The sequence below is a fragment of the Sinohyriopsis cumingii genome, chromosome 3 (genome assembly GCF_028554795.1).
Source record: "Sinohyriopsis cumingii isolate HCF-2022 chromosome 3, ASM2855479v2, whole genome shotgun sequence".
In the NCBI taxonomy this organism is placed as follows: Eukaryota; Metazoa; Mollusca; class Bivalvia; order Unionida; family Unionidae; genus Sinohyriopsis; species Sinohyriopsis cumingii.
In genome coordinates this window covers 33433947-33452067 of record NC_142963.1, presented here as the reverse complement: position 1 = coordinate 33452067, position 18121 = coordinate 33433947, and the positions used below count along the sequence as shown (strand labels likewise).

General features: G+C 37.3%; 1 protein-coding gene across 1 annotated transcript in view; it reads right to left on the bottom strand.

Annotated features, from left to right (window-relative positions):
• Positions 1-18121, bottom strand: part of LOC149802658 (sodium- and chloride-dependent glycine transporter 1-like) — a 42523-nt gene that overhangs the window by 23823 nt on the left and 579 nt on the right. The window lies entirely within an intron of this gene.

The following is an 18121-nucleotide window of genomic DNA, read 5'->3' as shown; positions in this document are numbered from 1 at the left end:
CTGTAATCTGTGATTGAAAAAGGCGTTAAGGTAAGCCCGCAAGCGTATGGTACTGCGCTCCTTATTTTCACAGCCTGTCATCGGATAAGATCAACTTTAGATTCGTGATAAGACATTATAAGTTTAGTTGAAAACGTAACAAGTTCAATTACTTGTTTGACGAAACCTTACTAGTTTTCCACTGGTTCGTCAATAACCCTCATTCGATCACCTACACCTTCCAACAACAGAGAGAATAACAGCAATGCTTATGTAATTGTTCAGAACAGGCGGAGAAGTAACACGCGCAGGAAAGTGTATATATACCGCAGACTGCTTAGCAATCACCAGATGTCACAACGAAAGCAATAAATCGAAGTCTTTTGGGAGAAATCCGCAGACCTGTGTCAACATTTTGAGCTACGTCCATGAACGATAACATCTTGCTATATGCACGCGAAACATGACTGTTGCCAAAATCAATACTGATTTCATCTTCAGACACTCCTAAATTGTCAAATATCATTTTAGTACGGACCGACCCCTGGTCTTCCCGAGTTACGTCTTGAAATGCTATCAATGCACTATAGCGGTGACGGATCTCCAGAATTTTTGAACATTAACAAACGTATTTCTGCAAGAATAATAGTGATAATTAAATACATGCATAATGTTAATTTCGATAACATAATCTCAGGTAATCATCACTGTAACAGGCAAATCCGATACAATATTTGTAGCAATGTCAATATTCCTCAAACATACTTATACTCCATTTATATCGCTTACATATTGAACGCTGCTAATTAGCATCATGAGCTATTTTAGCAAATCCAACCTTTTGAACGCGATGGTAATTGGTTTTAATGGCGATGTTTTAGACACATTTTCCATCAATTCTATAAATCTTCACACGGAATAAATTACTGTGACGATTAACGTACTTGTAACTATGTTCAGTCTTTAAGGTTTGCATCTTTAGTCAGGTAGGAATGATTGTGAAAATCGGTCTTGATTCGATCTAACGTCAAAGGCGCGTCAAAGAATAATATGGAATCGGATGCTTCTTCAAATTTTGCCATTATTTATACATTATCGGTTTCATCACTAGGTCCAGGTTTAATTCAAAATCGTAGTCCGCTTCCCATTACTCCATTTGCAAGCACTAAATCAGCCAAACATTTTCGGGAGGCTTTACTGCTAATTTCACTATCTATCTCGGGTATTATCGCTATTGATGAAAGTGTAATTAACTTTGGACGTCGAATCACAAATTGTAGTAGACAACTCGATTCGACTGTTTCAACTTTTTGATGCCATCAACGACTGGCATTGCAACTTGTTTGACTATCAGTGGATTATGACAAGCACTGATTCAGTAGTCAATACCAGATCACCCGGTTCATCATTTAGTAAAAACGAAAACAATACGTTATCCTGGGAAGCTTCACTTGCAGAAATTCCGCTTTCTTAACTTACTCTAATGATAATCACAGGTTAAAATGATTTAAATCGTTGATGTATTCATGACAATGTCTGGCGCAGAATTGCAGAACAGTTGTTTGGACATCTTTTGAAATAACAACCTGGGGAACTCCCCTTTCAACTTTTCAAATCTTCTTACCGGATTCTGCAAGACCCATCGACGCGACTGAAAGTTCCACCAAGATCGAGTACATTTTAGGACGCAGACCTACATTTTCTTCGATTGGGAGCACATTTGTTTTTGAACTTGCCAAGAACCTTTTCATTGGTTCTACTAAACGGTGAATGATCGTTCGGATTATCACTTTTGAAAATTTGTTTGCAAGTATCTCCGATGTTATATCCTAAAAAACATTGTTAGTGGTAATATGCATAATAACTGAATTGTCGTCAGTATAGAGCATCTTTCTTGATTCTTATAAAACACTTTCATCTTATTATGATAAACCTCGCACATGTTGCACCTCGGCGAATTTCAAAGCATTTGTACCGGCTTCTAGTATGATTATAGGCTGAGGTTTTCAACTTATTCCAAAATAGGAACAGTCATGTTCTCAAGTAAAAGACATTTTCGAGAAACTGAAAACTAAATGCAGGCAACGTTTGCATGGAATCAGTACACATTTGTACTGCTGTGTTGGTTAAACAACCATAACAGACTCTTGATTCATGTGTAATGAGATTGCGACTCTGACAATTCATAATAATTGTCAATAACAAAAGAATCTGAGCTTGCCCATGCGATTTTTTACTTTGTATATGTAGGGATAATGGAAGAGCACACAAACAGTTGTTCCAAGCGAAGACATTATCAGCGATACTTGGGTTAAGTTCTTCAGACTTTCATAGCATGGTCTTAGTGACCCGCGCCGGAAATCTCATTTCACCAAAATTGAGTTCATTCAGATATTGCTGATATTTCCGCGGTTGGTTTGTGTTGTCGCCCCCGGGATGTAATGTGGTTGCTAGTTCCCATGCAAAGCAGCGGCTGTCAACAATTTTCACGTTTATTACAGTCAGCGGCTTATTATACCTTGGTGTTGGTATGGAACTCGATCCTCAAATGGTATTTATGAGGGTGTATGCAATTCTGTTGCGAGACATCTGTCAAAAGTTCACAGTAAACCTGCATTGGTTTATTTGCCCGACCTCTCAAGAATGTGTTTTTTGTCTATTTCAACATCAATAGTTGTGGTGGCTTTAAGGTTTATTTGATAAGAGGACCACAGTGAATCCACGGGGTTCCGATTTGAAACCCGTACTTGTCCGATCACTTACGACTAAACGGCATAGTCGAATGTGAACCACGAACGATATCTGCTTTAACTCCAGAGGTAACAGAGCGCTGTAAGAGCGACATGATTCCAAGAATCATCTTTGATGAAAGATTCTTCTAACGTCTTTGCCTGGTGAAAACGCGTTGGGAATTATTGCAGGATAAGTTTCAAAATCACCATGATATTGTTTTGTTATTTTTTGTAAGTGAAATTCAGGAATATGGGCTCAATCACAAATATATTCCACTCAGCTGCGATAGTAGCTACGATAAGACGGTAACTTTGTTTGTCCTTATTTATTCATGCAATTGCTGCTCGTTTGGTCCATGCAGGAATTTTGATATTTAATCTTGCTGCAGTTTCACCCAAGTTACCCAATGGTCCGACGAGGTGTAATTGTAAGAGGTAATAACAACAGCTTGGCAGCTTTTCTTCTGCCGTATGGTATTTGTATATCACACTCACGCGCTGTTATTTCAGTTACTGTACTGTTAATGTTGTCGTTACAACCGGCTGTGGTTTATACGGGGGAGGTGGCTGTGGTACGTGTGCGGGTCATAATAACTCAATGGTATTCGTACCCCCCCCCCACACACTTGCTCGAATTGCCTCAAACTTATGTATCTTTTTGATCGATGTTGCCGAGTGTTTAAAAAATCATATCGTCGGGTGTTTCGACAATGATAGGTAAAGCGAATCTTTGCCCGCGTGCACAATAATATTCGCAAACATATCTGCTTATTACGAGACTTTACTCCATTATCACATTTAAGGCATTGTCCAGCACCAGATAACGGAATTAAGTGTACTCATAATGACAAATTCGGATATATAGTTCTTATTTTAAAAGACATGTACCTTTAACATTGAATGCGTCCTAATCCCATTATATATATATATATATATATATATATATATATATATATATATATATATATATATATATATATATATATATATATATATATATATATATATATATAATTGTGATAAAAAACAACACAAACGCCGAAAATTCTGTGCAATTTTTCTGCGTTTTTGTTGTATTTTTATCACAATTATGAAATTTTTCAACAACATAATGGCATCAAATTATGATCCGCCGAGAGTAATGACGTCTTTGAAATATCAAATATTCAAACTATCTGAAAAACAAATGAAAAGCAGCCTTCACAGCAGTTTCTTGAACAAATGTGTTGAGGATGAGATCGTTCCATCAGGTTTACGACTGAAACTGAAGATATAAATAGGAAGCGGAAATGAAGATTTCCAAGATTCTATCGACAGTCTGTTACATGAAGTCTCGCTAAACATAGTTGAGAGATTAGCAGAAGAACAACAAAAAATATCACAAAACGTCGGAAAACAGATGGAAAATGTTAGGGATGAAATGAGGAAGAAAATAGATGGGCAAAGAGTTTTCAGTTTCGACCAAGAAGTATATCAAAAAACAGAATCAACGAAAAATGATATACTTCTGAAGCAAAATGAAAAACTGAACAATTTACGAAAGAGTAAAGAAGAGAAAAATAAACAAGTCCAAAAAAAATGGAGAACAGCATATAATCCATCAACAACCGAAAAAACAGCAGCATAAAAGTAACAAATCATCACAACAACAGAGTAATAGACAGCAAGAAAGAAAGTATTCAAAACCCATAGAAACTACTGCAAGGAAGGGTAATACTCCTATAGCATCGCAAAACTTCAGTAACCCAAAGAGTCAACATAAGCAGGAATTTTGAAAATTCAAACAAGAACCAACAGGATGAACAAGAGCGAAAAAACTTGACTCCCCACTGCACAACAAAGAAGACATACGCAGAAGCCGTAAAACGGGGGGATTCAGAAACAGTGACCATGAGAAAGACACTGACAAACCTGGTAAAGATTTTACAAGGTCTAATAGAGACGACATCACAAGACAAAATAATTGGAGGTTCCACAGATTCAAAAGTAGAAGAGAGTAGAAAAAAGAAACAAAGCGAAGAAAACAAATTAAGAGAGGTAAAGAAACAGTCTTAAACTCTCACGTAGAATATTAACTGTTAATGACTATATACTGTTAGGCAAAGGGCTAAAATTTTGTCCCAAACCAAAATGTCACAATAAAATTAAATTAGCTGAAGAAATTTTTAATTTCTCTAGACGCTTAAAATTAAAAGAGTTTTTTTTTATGAAAAGGCATACAACAATTCAGAGAGTAAATCAATTTCTTTTCATTCTAAAAAAAATGGGTTATTTTAACACAATTAAATGATCTTTTACTCCAGCTAGTGGACGTGATTCATATTTAGATTTTTATATTGACGAAATCACAAAAGAGATATTAACTGATAATCATAAAAAGCATTATCATAGTAATATTTCTAAGGACGAAATTAAGTCTTTAGATAATCTAATGAATGACGACAGTATAGTTATTAAAAAGGCTGATAAATCAAACACTATTATTATTATGAATCAAGATGATTATGTTAAAGAAGTTGAACGTCAATTAAATGATGAAATATACTACAAACATATTGACAAAAACCCGTCAATAGAAATTAAATCAAATATTTCAACATGCATTAATAAGATTGCTAAAAATAATAATTCCGTAATTGAGGAATTTGATACTTTCCCTCTTAACATACGTACACCTCAATTCTACATATTACCCAAAACTCATAAAAATCCTGACCATAATTTACCTTTAAATTATCCAGGACGACCAATTATATCAGGTTATAATTCATATACTGAAAACCTATCCAAATTTATTGATAGTGTTTTACAACCGTTAATGAAATCACTTCCTTCATACATTAAAGATACCACTGATTTCATTAAAAAGTTAAAGTCTATTCCACAGCTATCTGATAACTCAATCCTTGTATCATTAGATGTAACATCACTATATACCAGCATTCCGCATGCAGATGGTATTGAAACATGTAAATATTTTACTGATAACAATCTTAATAATAGCACACTATCTAGTGAAGATATATGTAAAATAACAAAACTTATGTTGGAAAACAATTATTTTCAATTCAATAATATGAATTACATACAAATAATGGGTACAGCAATGGGTCGTCCTATGGCTCCTTCATACGCTTCCCTTTTCATGGGTAAATTAGCAATAGATTTTCTTCAAAACGAAAAGTTTAATCCATCTGTTTGGTTCAGATTTTTAGATGACATATTTATGATCTGGAACCATTCATATGAAGAACTGAAAAAATTTATTGATCGTCTGAATCATTTTCATCTGACAATTAAATTTACTTAAACTGCATCAAGTACGCATGTTTCATTTTTAGATGTAAATGTAATAAAAAATATTGATAACACTATCTCTACAAATATTCATATCAAGGAAATTAATATCCACCAATATGTAGAATATTCTTCATATCATCCCATATCATGTAAAAACGGTATACCATATAGCCAGGCATTATTTCAGATGATTGTCAATTACAAAATTCTTTGAATAAATTACGAACTTATTTCCAAAATAGAAATTATCCTACATACATAATTGATTCTGCACTGAACAAAGCCCGTAATCTTACTCAACATGAGGCTTTAAACACAGCAGAATGTAAAATAGAGAGAGATGTAATTCCTTTCACAATACAATATAATCCTTCATTACCTAATATAGGTCGTATAATTAATAAATATTATAGTCTCCTAAATTTATCCAATAAAACTAGCGTCAAATCACTTTTCAAAATTAAACCAATTCTCGCTTATAGAAGACTCAAGAATTTGCAAGATTTCTTAATCAGAACTAAACAGACAGAAAAAAAATACACTTTTCGTCATCTAAATGTAACAGTCACCGGTGCTCTCAATGTGCAAACATAAGAGAAAGTACTTCTTTCAGTAGTGCTAATACAAAAGAGGTATTTTCTCTACGCGATAACACTAACTGCATATCAACTGATGTGATTTATTTAATAACGTGTAAAAAATGTAGCATGCAATATGTTGGACAAACACAACAACACGTTTCTAAGAGAATGAATAATCATCGCTTTCATATAAAAAATTACAGAGATCCTCATTTTTCCTCTAATGTTTCAACACACTTAAACACCAATAATCACTCTCTACTTGTTTTTTCTTTCATGCCAATAGATATTGTGCATGGTGACATGAATAGACTCATAAAAAAAAACTTATTGGATTCATAAGTTAGATACTCTGTATCCTAATGGACTTAATGCTAATGCACTATATAAAATTGTATAATTTAAATTGATATATTGTATATCCTTTATAACAATATAATTATATGTATGACTGTTTGTCTCTAGTTTATTTTATCATTTTATGTATGTGTGTATATATATATATATATATATATATATATATATATATATATATATATATATATATATATATATATATATATATATATATAATAATAATAATAATAATAATAATAATAATAATAATAAATTGACAACTAACAGTGCCAAACTAGTATATAGCTAGCCCGACTCTTTAATGAGTCTTTTCCAAAGGCAGATACAAAACATAGACAAGAAAAAACAAATGTTTTATTTACCTGTCTTGTCTATGTTTTGTATTTGCCTTTAAAAATGACTCAATATAGAGTCGACAAGCGCTCAGGCTAGCTAGATACTAGTTTTACACTGTTCGTTGTCAGTTTATTGCATTTATCTTAATCAATCCCTAACAAACGAGATCCCTCGCTGGATGTAGTGCACTGGAAAGAATTGTTATTCGCCATATGATTTGTATTATATATATATATATATATATACATGTATTTAGATTATATTTTTAGGATGAAACATTGCTTCTCTATCTCCTCATTTGACATGCGAGAATCTTAAGAGTATTATATTACTGGTGTTGAATCTAAAATTACCTATAATTATTTTACCATCATTAAGTATTGCCTACATTGATTCTTTATCTTCACATCGAAGAGCGATGTCACCATTTCATGGAGTCTTGTATCGTTTCTTCATAGAGCATACAAATTAATTAATTGGTATGCATAAGTCTCACTGCCATTACTTTTTATGCTGAAAACATTTGATAATCTGTATTGGTACTGGATGGAGTAGATTCAAACATTTGATAATCTGTATTGGTACTGGATGGAGTAGATTCAAACATTTGATAATCTGTATTGGTACTGGATGGAGTAGATTCAAACATTTGATAATCTGTATTGGTACTGGATGGAGTCGATTCAAACATTTGATAATCTGTATTGGTACTGGATGGAGTAGATTCAAACATTTGATAATCTGTTTTGGTACTGGATGGAGTAGATTCAAACATTTGATAATCTGTTTTGGTACTGGATGGAGTAGATTCAAACATTTGATAATCTGTATTGGTACTGGATGGAGTAGATTCAAACATTTGATAATCTGTATTGGTACTGGATGGAGTAGATTCAAACATTTGATAATCTGTATTGGTACTGGATGGAGTAGATTCAAACATTTGATAATCTGTATTGGTACTGGATGGAGTCGATTCAAACATTTGATAATCTGTATTGGTACTGGATGGAGTAGATTCAAACATTTGATAATCTGTTTTGGTACTGGATGGAGTAGATTCAAACATTTGATAATCTGTATTGGTACTGGATGGAGTAGATTCAAACATTTGATAATCTGTATTGGTACTGGATGGAGTATACTCAAACATTTGATAATCTGTATTGGTACTGGATGGAGTAGATTCAAACATTTGATAATCTGTTTTGGTACTGGATGGAGTAGATTCAAACATTTGATAATCTGTATTGGTACTGGATGGAGTAGATTCAAACATTTGATGATCTGTATTGGTACTGGATGGAGTATACTCAAACATTTGATAATCTGTATTGGTACTGGATGGAGTAGATTCAAACATTTGATAATCTGTATTGGTACTGGATGGAGTAGATTCAAACATTTGATGATCTGTATTGGTACTGGATGGAGTAGATTCAAACATTTGATGATCTGTATTGGTACTGGATGGAGTAGATTCAAACATTTGATGATCTGTATTGGTACTGGATGGAGTAGATTCAAACATTTGATAATCTGTATTGGTACTGGATGGAGTAGATTCAAACATTTGATAATCTGTATTGGTACTGGATGGAGTAGATTCAAACATTTGATAATCTGTATTGGTACTGGATGGAGTAGATTCAAACATTTGATAATCTGTATTGGTACTGGATGGAGTAGATTCAAACATTTGATAATCTGTATTGGTACTGGATGGAGTAGATTCAAACATTACATCATCTTTACCTTATTCGCTGCTCACTTAGTTATCTACAATGGATGTCCTACTCAACGTAAGCAACTTTACTGTTTCGTCAAAATATCTTATAATGACTTTTCACTTTTATCCTCATAATATTGGCCAAGTCTAAGTCGTTGCGCTTCCAAGATAATTAATAATATCAATTCAATTATCAAGAAGCTATGGTTGCGTCTTTGAAAAGTCAAAACTCTTTTGGGCAACTTTTACAAACTGTATGACGAATATTAAACGAAACCGCGCCAATTATTTAATATAATATTCTCACGCAATTTCTTTCACAGTGAATATACACAGAAAATATAACAAATCTACAAAACATGTTATCAATGGAATACGTAATACAATGGTAACCAATAATCATATTTGCAGTAGTATTTATCAGAGCAGAAAAGGAAACTCAATATATGTAGTACAGTCCCAATCAAAAATATAGGCCTTAAAGCCAGAAGATTTAGATTTCCAAAATCTTTACATACCCAGTACGTACAAGAAATCATTAAAGTAAACACATACAAACATACTAGTAAGCTATGGATATTTCACTTCGTAATAAACGCTACAGTAAACATTTTTTGCGACCCATGCTTAAACACACTAAGAAGCTATATATTTTTGACTTCTTAAAAAAATCGTTCGAGTAAACGACTAATCGTTCGAGTAAACGACTGCAGTTCACCTTAGTCCCACCTTAACATACTAGATTTTTTAACACAATAACTGTCCGAGGTTCATTGCAATGCAGGTGGCAACCTGTTAATGCAGGGTTGCATCTAGGATTTGATAAATATGGACACTTGCCCCCAATGAATCTGAAAAAGGGGCCATGTAGCCATGGGGGGGGGGGGCTTCCAGGATAGTGTTAAAAAAAATCAATGTATTCAGAAAGTTCAAAAGTAAGTATAATAAGTGCATTAAATGCATATCATGTCTTCTGTATATTATAGCATAACACTTAAAACTGAAATCAAAGTCTTATGTTTTCTTATAACAATATTCTTTCTACACACTAACCATTAAAGAATCAAACTATAGATTACAAATATTGTCATTTCTCTGGCCAATCTTAAAAACGTCTCATGTACTTCCTGCATGTCAAATGTTTAATTCTGATTGGTTACAAATCCATACTAAGAAAGATCAGAAGAGCACATAGTTACCTTTAATGAATGACAAAAAATATTTTTTTTATGGAAAAGACCTATAACAGTTAACTCTTAACTTATACATCTGCATCCAGACAGATTGTAATTGTGGCTGCATTATTCTGCAAATATGATCACTATTCCTAAATAGCTTTTTGCCATTCCTCATCTTCCACTCTACCAATGCCTTGTTAAAGTTGAAGTCTCTCAGAGCAGGTCCTACAATTGAAATCGTGAGACCGTTGAGAACCCTTTCTAGACGGCTTCTTCCTGCAGTTTTGGTTCGATTTTGATTGCTGAATCCTCTCTCAGTCAGTGGTTTGGTATGGCATAACTGTGGCCGCTGATCCTAACTGAACAATATTTGGAAATGTGTCTGCATGATGTTGATGTACAATCTGTCAGAGTCGGCACATTTTGTCGCTAAGGTACAGTTATTTTTTAATATTAGTCTAAGCAAGAAACCACTGTCAAAATATGTGTTGGGTCACACAAAGGGATACTGATAGCGTCTTTTGATTTCTTCTATTTACCAAAATGATCACGGATAATTTTTATCTGGTCATAGCCATATATTTCTTTTTCTTCAGAAGATAGGAATGTGAGGCTACGTAGACCAAGAACCTCAAAAGCTCTTGCCACCTGTGTGCTGTTCTTTGTTTGGAAATCTTGCAGACATTTCCACCTGCAAATGTGTAACAAACTCGTGGCGAAGGTTAGACACATCATCTGAAACTCTTTTCAATGTGCCCCTGTGCAACTTGAGTTCAACACCATTTTTAGTGATTTGAAGTTTGTCTCCATCCTTAAATGATTTAAATTTTTCAGACATACAGGTCTGGTGATAGGATTTTACCGTGATGCTTTATGTAAGGCATGATTCAAAATATCAAGTGACACAGCTCCTATATTCAAGTCAGATTTCTGTAAAAGCATATTTAGCTGTGCTGAGTGAGGTATGATATCCATCATAATATGTATGCATGGGTTCCAAGGGTTGTTATTATCGGGTGCAGATGTGAGAAATAAGCACACACTTCCCTTGGAAATCACGCAATAGCTTGCGTCTGATAGAGCACCTGACAACCGAATCCAGCTCCAGGCCTTCACGAGTGGCTTAACTAAGCCCAGTGGAACCTGTTTAAACTGACTGAAGAAGGGATGACAGGCGAGTTTCTAGTGCCTCAAAATAAGACGCTTCGGGCAGATGGGGATCGTTAACATTGAGTAGTCGCCCGTCTAGGGGAAGTCAACTCCGACTTCAAACTTTCGCTGCCTTGCGACTATATCCTCTCATAGGAAGGGTTAAGGGAGTAAACCCTAACAGAAAATCAGGAGACGGAGTCTCTAAGGTGACTTGGCATTGCTTTCAGTGTAATCTCGGCAACTCCTGCGACGTTGCTGGTGCCATGACGTATCGGCTTGTTCTTTCCCTTGGATTCATCAACTGCGTGGAGAGGGGGAATCACCTGCATGAGAAACAGCTGATTCTCCATATCACCCTGCCCAGGCTTTCGCCCTGGAGAGAACATTCCAGCTTCGCTTCACAGCGTCGACACAACACGGGAAGAAGCAGTTTACCGGTTTTAAGTCACCGCTCGATTGGCGTAGAGTCAGACGCACGGGGTTGCTTCTGACGGTGAGAGAGATCAACAGATCTCACTGTACAGCTACAACCCGCCTCAGCTGTGCAGCCCCAGCCATTAAGGTGACGTCTCGCCACAGTTCATCTGCCTTGCTGGGTGCGTAGTGCTTAAGGTACGCGAGAACCTGATAAGCAGATTGCAACTACTGCATCAAGAAATAACAAAAGAAAACCAACAAGGAAACCTCCAATCCTCAAAATAGGTACCTGAAATGTCCGGACTATGCTGAATGGGATCTGAGATGATCTTGAGGCAATCAGCCATGTTCTAAACACTTAATGCATCAACGACGAACTTGCAAGATTGCAGGTCGACATTGCCACACTACAGAAGACACGGTTACCAGATTCCGGGTCCCACAGAGAAAAGAACAACTCATTCTTCTGGCAAGGAAAGAACGCCGACGAAACCAGATGGTTTGGTGTTATAGTCGCCGTCAGGAACTCTCTGCTGGGGATGATATAACCCTACCAACAAGAAAACGTAAGACTGCTAGAAGACACCACAACAGGGCCTGTCAACCTAATCAGCGTTTACGCTCCCACACTAAGCTCCACCGAAGACACCAAGGATGATTTATACGATAAGCTAAAATCGCCTATCGACAAAATTACCAAGGAAGAGAACTTCATATTACTGAGCGACTTCAATGCTAGAGCGTGTTCAGACCATGACTCTTGGCCTTCCTGTCCTGGCAAGTTCGGCATTGGGAAGATGAATGTGAACAGGCAGCGACTCCTAGAGATGTGCTAATACCACGTACTTAGCATCACCAACTGATTCTTTCAGACAAAGCTACAGCATAAAATGTCCAAACACTAGCACCAGCTAAACTTCATCATTACGAGACGGTCTGCCATGAAGGGTGTGCTTCTTATCCGTACCTTCCACATCGCTGAGTGCGACACTGATGACCATTCGCTGGTGTGCTGAAACATGAAGCTTCAGCCAGAGAATATACACCGCTCTAGGCAAGACGGTAAACCACGCATTGATGTGAGCAAGAGGTCATATCCAGACAAGGCTATGGAATTCACTTATGCCTTCTACAAGACGTTTAATTCCGAACCTCCCAACGGCAGTGCCAAAGAGAGATGGGATCACATCAGAGAGACTGTCTACAGCACAGCCCAACGGATCTTTGGGAAGAACCAGTCAATGAACAACGCCTGGTTTGAGGCTAACTTCGCCACACTCATGACAGCCATAGAAGAGCTTCGCAGTGCTCACCTGGAATACAAGGGATCCCCTTGCCAGAAGACAATACAGACATACAGGTCTACCAGAAGCAAAGTGCAGGGGTTAGCACGGCAATGCGCAAGTGAATACTGGCTTCACATCTGTCAGAGCATCCAGTTATCACCAGATATCTGAAACATCAGAGGTATGTACGGTGGCATAAGGATAGCAATGGTCCCACGAAGAAAATGACAGCACCACTGAACTCTGCTGCAGGAAATACCATCCATGACAAGGTCCAGCCGATGGGGCGTTGGGTGGAGTACTACTCTGAACTGTACTCCAGAAAGAACAAAGTGAACAAGGATGCCCTCAACGGCATTGACCCCCCCATGCCTGAACTTGAGGCGAACCCTACTGTGGCAGAACTAAAGAAGCCCTTAGAGAAACTGTCATTAAGTAAAGCCCCAGGGAAGGATAGCTTCTCACTCGAAGTCATCAAGTGCAGCTCCTCCTTACTGCTCACACACTTGCACGACCTTCTCTGCCAGTGCTGGGATGAGGGTGCAGTGCTTCAGGACATGCGAAACACCAACATCATAACCCTATACAAGAACACAGGCGACAAAAGTGACTGAAACAACTACAGGTGCATATTCCTTCTCAATGTATCCAGAGTCGTAGTGCGGGTTCCGCGCAGAGAGGTCCACAATCGACATGATCTTCTCTATCAGGTAACTGCAGAGAAAAATGCAGAGAACAGCGCATACCCCTCTTCCTGGCCTTTATAGACCTTGCCAATGCATTCGATCCTGTCAGCAGATACGGGCTCTTCACAATCCCTGCGAAGATTTTATGCCCTCCAAAGTTGCTAAGCATGATCCAGTCCTTCCACGATGACATGAAAGGCACAGTGTGGTACGATGGCTCAACGTCCGACCCCTTCGACATCCGCAGCAGAGTGAAACAGGGCTGAGTCCTTGCCCCCACGCTCTTCTGCATCTTCTTTGATGTCCTGCTCAAACATGCCTTTGGGACAGAAGGGATCTACCTGCACACATGATCTGAAGGCAAAGAGCAAAGTGCGTGAGGCAACCATCAGGGACATGCTCTTCGCAGACGATGTTACTCTAGCCGCTCACACAGAAGATGAGATACAGCACCTGAAGAATCGCTTTGCTAAACCATGCGATGAGTTTGGGTTGACCATCAGCTCAAAGAAAAAACGTGATGGCTCAGGACGCGGACCCTTAGCATCATCATCAACAACTACGAACTTGAGGTAGTCAGTCAGTTCACGTACGTCTGTTCTACCATCACCAGCAATATCTCGCTCAATGCTGAGCTCATCTATCGGATTGGAAACTCATCAACAAGTCTCTCCACGTTGTCTCAGAGAGTGTAGAATAACAGCATGCTGACCCTGAACACTAAGATCTCTGTGTACCGTACCTGCGTGCTAACCACTCTCCTGTACGCTGGTGAAACCTGAACTCTTTACGCTTCACAAGAGAAAAGACTGAGCGCCTCTCACATGACAAACCAACGACGCATACTCGGGATCAACTGGAGCGATCGAGTAACAAACAATGCGGTGTTTGAACTTGCCAAGATTCTCAGCATGGTCACACTCCTCCGCCAACGTCGCATCAGATGGCTGGGCCATGTACGTCGTATGGATGACAGACGGATCCCCAAAGACCTTCTTTATTCGAAACTTGCCGCTGGCAAAAGGTCGATCGAACGGCCACATCTCCGTTTCAATGATGTCTGTACCCGTGAGATGAAAGCTCTTGACATCGATGTCAACACCTGGGAAAAGTTTGCTCTAGATAGGTGCAGCTGACGACACGCTCTGATCACTGGTCTGAAAGCCGGCGATGACAGGCTACGCTTGCTAGCTGAGGAGAAGCGATCTCAGAGGAAGAAGAAACAGTTCAGACTCAAGTGCAGGTAGAACTACCATTCCCATGTTGAGCTCCATAACCACAGCAGACGCTGCACAACCATCAAGCGGGAACATCTCTCATGGGAGTACTTTCAGCGTCTCTCGAGACTCACGGATGCCAACCATTCATGCATGCCACAAATCTGTAGTCTATGAGTTTATTCAATAAGTCTTGACACTCTTTTGTCTTGTTATTCTTTTCGAAATAATTCACGAGAGCCCCCCCCCCCCATGTGAAAAATTGCATATAGTGCATCATAAAATGTCAGCACTTTTACATCATGCACCTCTTTGACTTAAAGTTGAGGACTGTCCAGAACGTTCTGGATTTCCTTCCGTTCAACTGTTCTGTTTGCAGATTTATTTTTAAAAAATAGTACAGGTCTTTAACCGTATCTTCAAAGGTGTGCGATTGGCCTTCCAGTGACACATTACCAAGACAATGGGTTGTAGAAACAAACATGGTTGGTTCAATTATTCTGGCATTAATGACCAGCTTCTTCGTATTTGAAATGTCTTTACTCTCATCAATTAAGATGCCAATGAATGGACTAAATCATACTTTCTGCATTAACACAGATTATATCAATATTTATATATATATATATATATATATATATATATATATATATATATATATATATATATATATATATATATATATATATATATATATATATATATATATATATATATATATATTAAACCCAAAGTAGAATAACCAAAAGCAGATGCAAATTGCGCAAGTCCCTTAACCTAAGACCATGAAGTGTCTAAGGATGTTGCCTTCTGATTATTCGGTCGTTTTAACAAATCCCATCAAGGTGTTTAAATGCTAAAATAATATGGCTCTACATTCTCTCTCTCTCTCTTTTAATTAAAGTCATTTAGTAATAGTAATGAAGGAAGTGGTTGTGCCTGTCTGTATACGACGATTTTAAAAACAAAAACGTTGGTGTTATATACATCATTGATGGGTCCCTACATATGCAAAGTTGTGAAAGAAGCATATCAGGGTCAATGTCATTTGCTGCAGTGAGCATCAGAGCAAATAATGATAATAACTTATTTATTAAAGCAGTATATAAGTTTCAAGCGGCGGGATTGGCTGACTACTGTACTGTATGACGATGTTGACAGCAACTCCTTACATGCTCAGGAAATTATTCAAACAACATTGACTGTATCATCATTTCAAACACACGACAACTCGTTACAGTGATACTGAAATTTGACATGTCTAGATAGGAAAGAATTTCATGACAAAAGAAACAGGTACCAATGATCCAGATTGATTAAAAATGAAAAATGTTATGAACCATTAAACGTTGACAGGAAGTTATGACGACGAGCTACCGAATGCAATTTCATTGGCCTATCACGATGCTAGGTGCTATTTTTAGTAACACAGGGATCCATCAAGATATGCACTGATCGGAACCTAATTGATCATGATTTGGTCGCTTGTTAGCATACTCCATTTTTCCATCTAATTTTCCATAGACAAAATGTAAATAAAATAAACGAACTAACTTGAATTTCCTCTACAGAATCCCTTGACGAATATGTTGCGTTTCCACCTACTCTCATGTTGCCAGCACCAACACCCATAAAGTCAACCAAATCCAACAGTGAGCCATATTTTAGAGAAGCAATATTTTCCTTAGGCAAGTAGTAGGTAACTTACATAGCATGAATAATTGATTTTGATGTCTTGCTGATAGCTGCCATGCATGTAGTTTTAAGATTTTCACTTAGTTTCAAGTCCTGTTTGTGAGCTGGTAATTCAACATGTCTGTCATGGGTTGATGTCCTGAAATTAGCATTTCCAAGTGTGAAACAATTTTTTGGCCAGTTTTTACACACCATCTGTATAGCATCTCATTTCTTTATTCATTTCCAGCCATGGTCGATTTTGTTTCCAGTCTGAACTGAAAGAGTACATTTTTCTTGGCGTTCGATGGGCCCTAAGTTTCATCGCCGCCAACATTAAGCACATCATCACAAGCATCGCCCGATACGGAATTAGCCTGAGGAAGTGTTTGTTCTCTGTCATTTTGCCTTTTGACAGAAACTTCTGACCCCTGACTGTTATTAGAAGAGTTACTGCTAAAATAATGAAAAAGTGTCCGAGTTTTAACTGATATCGCCATTTAAAACGTTGTCCCGCCAAGCCAGATCTATATCATAAGTGCTCTTCTGACCTTTCTTATTAACCAACCAGAATTGAGCACATGACACACAAACATACGTGACGTATTTACAACTATGCAAGTACAACATATTCGCCGAGAGTGACAACCGAGAATTTTACAGCAAAAAGAAAGAAAATAAAGAATAACGCATTCTTCACAAAAAAGACGCACAATTCTTATATTTTGCGCGATTTTTCTTGCATAGGATTAAAAATCTTGGCCGAAATGTTAAACAGGAGGGGGATTTGCACGATAGCGCGTCGTATATACAACCCTGTAAATGTCACCGGGTTGGTTTGCTGTAGAAGTGACGATTTTTTCATTGTTCGTTCCCATTGTGTACGCGATCACGTATGACGATCAAGCTAAAATTAGTCAAATGACGGATTGTGGAACATCTGTATCTATCCTGGCTATCAAAATCTAAAACCCCTAGTGTGACAATAGTTAAATGTCAGAAAGCAGTACTGAGTGTGCTCAATCTCTCACTTTCTACACCACTTTATTGTCATTTAAGTCGCTCCTGAAGTTTTTTTAATTGCAACACTCCGAGATAAAACAGTTTTGTTAAACACCTACAGGGACGTTCTATCTGTGTTTGTTAAACACTACAAGGATGTTCTAACTGAGGTTCAATAGATTCATAAAGCTCAGATTCTGACAACAGAAATGGGTCATTACCTTAGCATGTATATTATGACTTTGGGACTTTTTTGGCTAAGAGGGGTAATGAAAGGACAATATCTTGACTGATAAAGGGAAGTACCGCAGTAAATTGTGAATGTCTGAGTTTTAAATATAGATGTTCAAGTTTCTTACATTCTTTATGTCTCATTCAATACATTTATTCTAACTGGGTGAGAGATTTCGGGTTGATTTGGATAACAAACTTAAAATCTATCAAAGATCGTATTTTAAATCGATACATTAGAATTTCTATGTTAATGCAATATCA